The sequence below is a fragment of the Palaemon carinicauda genome, chromosome 9, assembly GCF_036898095.1.
Source record: "Palaemon carinicauda isolate YSFRI2023 chromosome 9, ASM3689809v2, whole genome shotgun sequence".
NCBI lineage: Eukaryota > Metazoa > Arthropoda > Malacostraca > Decapoda > Palaemonidae > Palaemon > Palaemon carinicauda.
In genome coordinates this window covers 61,188,830-61,195,653 of record NC_090733.1, presented here as the reverse complement: position 1 = coordinate 61,195,653, position 6,824 = coordinate 61,188,830, and positions in this window count along the sequence as shown.

Here is a 6,824-nt window from a genome sequence, read left to right as displayed (position 1 = left end):
TTCTTCAGTTCTTTCTTGAACTGCTAGCAACAGTGGCTACTGCCGGGGTGCTGCCTACCAGGCCAGCACAGAATGATGCCTGCTCAACCGGCAGCACACCGACTGTACTAGTACTGCCGGCCGGCAGTACTGGCCAGCGGTGCCGGCCGGCAAGGTTTAGACAGATCCTTGCCGGCGACAGTACTGTAGCTGGATGGAAGCTTGAATTTTATATTCTCCCCTTCCATTTGAACCTTCTTTCTGGAGAAGGTAGTAATAGCAGACTTTTACATCCCTTTTACTGTATATATATACAGTATTAGGTAGCCTGTTCTCCATGCTATCTCGTTTTCTTTCAGCTAGCAGGCTAGATGTGCTAGCATTAGCTAGCTATGCCGACGACATGCTGGCTGTACTACAGTATATGTTTATACAGGTAGTTAGTATTTCTGCAGTATAGGATATACTGCAAATAGAAAGCTTCTGTATATTTTATGCTAGTAGTGCTTTTCCAATATATTTGAAAATCCTACCCAAATATTTGTGGAACCCAATCTCATATTGAAAGAATTTAATTCTTCAATATTCTGATTAGAAATCAGTCTTCAGATTACCCTGCAATATTAAAATTTTAAGGACTGGAGATTACACTCCTGACCCTTAAAGGGCAGAGCCCTTATCCTCGAGTCTCCATGATTAGGAAACTCTATGTTTTAATTTTGTAAGGGGGTCACAGCAAATAAGTTGGGTGGGATATATACAAATATATGTCTTTCCTTTCCATACTATATATAATTATACAGTAGCCAGTATATTGCAATATAGTGCATACTGCAAATAAAAAACTACAGTATGATTATACAGTAACTATTTCTAGTATATCTTGGGTATCCTCATGTGAGCTTATGCTGCAGTCGTTCTTACATTGAAGGAATAGTGTTTCTTTGTTAAGCTGACTGAGAAATCAGTCTTCCGTACCCCACAGTATTTAGTATGAAAGGGACAGTGAAGTATACACTTCCCTATCCCTAGGGGTTAGAAAACCCCTTTTTCAGTTGGAATTCCTTCGAAAAGGAAATTCCTATCACTTAATACTGAGGGGAGGTACCAGCATTTGCTTGCAAGGGATACACAAGTATGTGTCTCCTACTATCCCTTTATAGCTTGCTATCCTAAGCTATTCTGTTAAGATATGACTTTTGATTTATTGGTTATCAGTGAGATAACCAATCGTATACTCATTTTGTTTTCCTTTCTTTACAGGAGGAACGCCAGATGTCATGTGTTGCAGTCTTCTGCAAAACTAAGAGTAAGTGTTTTTACGGACATAATGCATGCAGGTTTCATGCCCCCTGCAATATTATTTCCGAACACCTGCAGTATTGGAACCCGCAGGCCTGCAAAGTATGTCGGGCCCTATTGTCCGAAGGTTTCAAGAATCCCAAGTCGGTGGAGACTAGGGATGCAGCTCGTTTCAAACTACGCAACTGGGTGAGAGGCTTTCAGAAAATCTCTCCGGGACCTTACCTGCCTAATGACAAGATGTGTAGGTTACTATTTCCAACAGCGAGTAAGGAAATAGTGGTACCCCAGACACGAGGTACACTTCCCGATGGCCAGATAACCTTCAGGAAGGAGGGTAAAAAGTGCCCACGGGAAGAAGGGGAGAATGTCGGGTTGGAATTGTCTCCGTCCCAACAGGCTCATGAGCCAACGACATTGATATCTCCACCTTCTATCCCTCTTTTAGATGGAATGAACCAGTTATGGGCCCAAGTCAAGAATCTAGTAGAAAATTTGTGCAAACAGAGCATAAAGCAGGAAGCGAAATGCAAGGTAGAGCTTGGTAAAGCTCCACTTGTTGCTCCTAAAGGGTCGTACAAAAGACTCGTAGATCAAGACCTTCTGACATGCTCCACAACCAATCCGTGGAGGTTTGTGGAGCTAATGCCGATTTTAAACGGCAAACTCTACATCTCGGAGAAGATGGGTGCTGTTCCTTTGGACAAAATCCAGTTCTGGCCAAGCTTTGAAGCTTTCCCGAACGGTTTCATTAGACTGAAGGATGAACCAACATCAGAAAAAGGAACAGAATCAAAGGAGGTTATGATTCTCGACAATGATAAAGCACAAGCTATCCTATCAAGCAGCATAGAAAAGCGGGTTACTCGGTGTCGAAGGTATCCACACCGGGTAACAAGCACTCTTCCTTTCTTGCTCCTGTTTCAATTTCATTCCCCTTTACGGAGAAGGCTTTCAAATATGTCACTGAGGCAATAGAGACAGGTAAACCGTGTCCTACACTCAAGGAGTGCGAGCCTCTGTCACTAGCATTTCCCAGACAGGAGAAGAACTGGAAGGAGGCCCATTTCACCTTTTCAGTAGGAAGACTTGAGGCGCATGTCGCCAGTCGACAATTTAAGGAAAATCTTCCAAAAGTATCTGAGTTTCTCTTACAGGACGAACAAGAAACAAAGGAGAGACTTGCAGCCTCCTTATCTCTACAGAACTACATAGAGTTCTGTTCGACTCATCAAGATACCCCAGACATGCTTAAGGTTTTAGCCAAAATACATATGGCTACTTTGGTAAAAGACCTTTATGCTTTTATAAAGGCTAGAAGAACATGTAAGGAGTTTGTGTTAGCTAACGCAACAGCGAAACACGATACAATAAAGCTAATATCTTCCAACATCTGGGTTAAAGATCTCTTTCCAGACGAGGTAGTCAAGGAAGCAATTTAGAACGCCTCCACGGAGAAAGTAGGACTTCTCCGAAAGTGGGGCATCCTTTCAAAAAGAGAATCTTCTAAGGTTGTGGGTCCCCAACCTAAAAGGAAGATGGAGAGGTCTGGACATTCATTTCGAGCGGTTCAACAACGATCCACAGTTGTAGTGACCGAGACATCACAGACAGATGGTCGAAAAGAGATTCCTACTGATCCGTCGAAGCATAGGAATGCTTCTAGTAGGAGGGAGATTCCTTTAGGATCGCTGGACCTTCGATCCTTGGGTCCATGGCCTAATCAAGAGGGGACTAAGTTGAGAGGTGGAGATATCTCTACCACCATTTCCTCTACTCCGATTATCCAAAACCCTCCTGAAGGAGTTTACCTGAGAGCTCTAGAGCATACAGGTGGTAAGGAAACTTTAGTCCACCGAATTCCAGGGAAGGCCGTTGTGTGTTTACAAGAAGGACTCAAGAAAATTAAGAGTCATTCAGGACTTATCGCCACTCAACAAGTCCAAATAAAACAACGAGTCCAGGAGGTTTATCCTCCTGAACATAAGGACCCCGCTGCAAAAAAGGGTGCCTATAGTCTTACCAGTCCTGAAAGTCGTCTATCGCCAGCTTCCAGTCAATCACCCTTTCCCCTCCTATCTAGGATTCAGGTTACACAAAGTAACGCACTTCCTAGGAAAGATACTCGTCAGACTAGACAGAGTCCTAGCTACCTTCATAAAATTGGCAGACACAGTCATGCAATATTTAAGCCTAAGAAAGGTTCAGGCAACAATGTTCCTGGACAAGAGGCTGGGGTGGGCAGCAGCCAAGGTGCCTGGTCTATGATCATCCGAAAAAATGATCCGGTCCCCGGAACATCGTGGATGAAAGATAAATTTCAGATTCCCAAAACGAGAACTGGGAGGAACCCTGTTCTCTCTCCAGTTCGCAATGAAGGTAGGCCCTGTGCTAAGAGCACGGCTGCAAGATGCGCTGAGAACCTGGAGAAAACAAGCATCAAACGCTCGAAGAGGCCTAAAAAGACCGATAGCGGTCCTTCCTTAATCACTTCCCTAGCAAAGGTCAAAGCCCGAAAATTCCAAGACCATGTTGGTCCAGTCATGAGTAGGGAAACTCTCTCCAAGCAGATCAGATTGTCTACAGCTGATCTGGGAATCCGAAGCAATAACGAGACGCTGCAATCGATGATGCTAAGAAACGTCTCATACAGTTTAAGTGTAGTTAGCCATCCCTTACCTAAAGGGATGGCACCTGTCAGCAGTTCACATACAACCAATCCGCAATGTGATAGTGGATGCTCTACTCAGGCTCAGGCCGATAGAGTTAGAATGGTCCACGGATGCAGACCTATTCTCTCCCAGATGGGAACAAGTCCCCGAACTGCAATCCGACCTCTTCATTACGAGCGCTGTCAAGGAACTACCTTGATATGTAGCCCCATACGAGGATCCTTTATTTTAAATGATAAACATCATGTCTCTGAAATGGAAGGGATAGACTTAGGATTTCCAGTTCATCCCGTCCAATTACCTGCTGAGAGTCCTCAACATGCTGAGATCCTTCCAGGCGGGACAACTCCAGAAAGTTCAGAGATTAATTGCCTTCGATTTATTATAGGGAACCCAAACCCTTCATTGCATGATTTTCTTGCCCTAGCGGTTAAGAAAGGATTTGGTATCTCAAAAGGCAATATAGAATCTTAGAGGAATACAAGTCTAAGTCAACTAGAAGACAATATGAGTCATCATGGAAAAAGTGGGTTGCTTTCGTAAAAGCAAAAGGACCGAGAGAGATTTCAATGAACTTCTGCATGTCCTTCTTTATCCATCTTCATAACCAGGGTTTGGCGGCCAACACGGTAACTACGTGCAAGTCAGCCTTGACTAGACCTCTTCTATATGCCTTTCAAGTAGACTTGGTGAACGAGATCTTTAATAAGATCCCGAAGGCATGTGCGAGGCTTAGGCCTGCTGCACCACCAAAGCCCATCTCTTGGTCTTTGGACAAGGTCCTACATTATGCCTCATCCTTGACCAATGAAGATTGTTCGCTTAAGGATCTAACCCAAAAGGTTATTTTTCTGTTAGCTATAGCCTCAGGGGCTAGAGTTAGTGAAATAGTGGCCCTTTCTAGGGATGAGGGCCACATTCAGTGCTCAGAAACAGGAGAACTGAATCTCTTCCCTGATCCATCCTTTCTCGCTAAGAATGAGCTACCCACTAAAAGGTGGGGTCCCTGGAGAATCTGCCCTCTGAAGGAAGATGTCTCTCTATGTCCGGTAGAGTGTCTAAAGGTCTATCTTCGTAGAACTTCAGACTTCAGGGGAGGTCAGCTCTTTAAAAGAGAAACCTCTGGATCAAATTTATCCCTAAAACAACTGAGGGCAAAGCTCACCTACTTTATTAGTAGAGCGGATCCTGACAGTACTCCCGCAGGTCATGATCCAAGAAAGATTGCTTCATCACTGAACTTCTTTCAGTATATGGACTTTGAGCGTCTTCGTTCATACACTGGATGGAAATCATCCAGAGTGTTTTACAAACACTATGCAAAACAGGTACATGAACTGAAACACTATGTAGTGGCGGCAGGTAGCGTATTAAAACCTGCCCCCTAATTACTGTTATAGACTGTCAATGGTTTGGACTTCAAATGTCCTCGCACATATACTGGGTGAGAATCATCCACAGTGTTCTACAAACACCATGCTAAGCAAGTCCATGATCTGAAGCAGTATGTGGTGACGTCGGGTAGAATACTTAACCCGCCGTCTAATTCTACGACGAACATGTAATTGACTGGGACTGTCAATTAAAGGGAGAAGAGGTTATCCCTCTTAGTGTGTGACCTCCTTTGATCAAGTGTTACCATGGTGACACTAGCTCTGTTCAAAATCCCAGGTGTGGAATTATACAGATGGCACTAGTGCCATTGTACGTAGTACACAATGCCAATAAAAGTAACCAGTACAGGAATTGTGAAGAGAATTTGTTTTTAATTCTCTTCAATCTGAGAGTGGCACTCGTCATTTCTTGCTTTCCAAGAAAGAAAGATAATCTCTGTACAGGTTACATGTATAGTTCCGTTATCATGCTACATTCTTTTTACTTACTAGTAAACGTCTATTAGAATGTAATTGCGTCCTAACTCGTCCGACAATTGCATGTTTATAGTCCAGAGTATGTACTTTCATATATTTGTATGCTCACAAATAATGGAATTAAGAAACACTTAAGTATTTGGTAATTTTCACAAACTACGAGACGGTTTGTTCATCTGGTGTATTCTTATGTTTGTCCATACAATGTATGCTTACCTTGAGACCCCCCTTTCTACCGTTTAGAATGACTCTTCCCTGTAGGGGGCAGGAAGCACTAACATCGGAGATGATTAGTGATAATGACGGATAACGGTAACGTCATTTATCTCGATTGATCCAAATGATCATAGAAAGGTTGTCCCATGGTTAAGGCACTGATGAAAATCCACAGATACATTAATGCTCTGGTATACTTCCATCGGGACGACACGGCTTGAGCCCAAAAAACAGATTTTGAGCGAAGCGAAAAGTCTATTTTTGGGTGAGATCGCCATGTCATCCTGAAGGACCCACCCTTTTTTCTTAAAAGAAAAGATCTTCACAGTTCCCTCCCTGACATACTGTATCTGTAGCTCCACGCTCAACGCTACAGGGAATGTCCGCCATCCTGGGAATGGCGCTAGGGTGGTGGTCAATAGTAGTACGGGAACGGGGGTAACCTTGTTACGGCCCCCTTCTATTCTTTTGCTACGTCCCCTTAGAAGCGTTAACGCTGTTTGGGGTAGAGATTGCTATGAGACTTGTCAAGAATGCGTCCCTGTACTTATGTGATATCCTTGAGAAAATTTAAAGGATATTCGCTCCAGGAGTTAGAATTCTGAAACCTGAAGGTTAATTCTCTGGGAATATCACTGTAGTATATAATATGTCCTTTTGAAGCTACCTTAGGAACTTCCATCAGGACGTTATGGCGTTCTCACCCAAAAATAGATTTTTCGCTTCGCTCAAAATCCGTTTTATATATATATATATATATATATATATATATATATATATATAT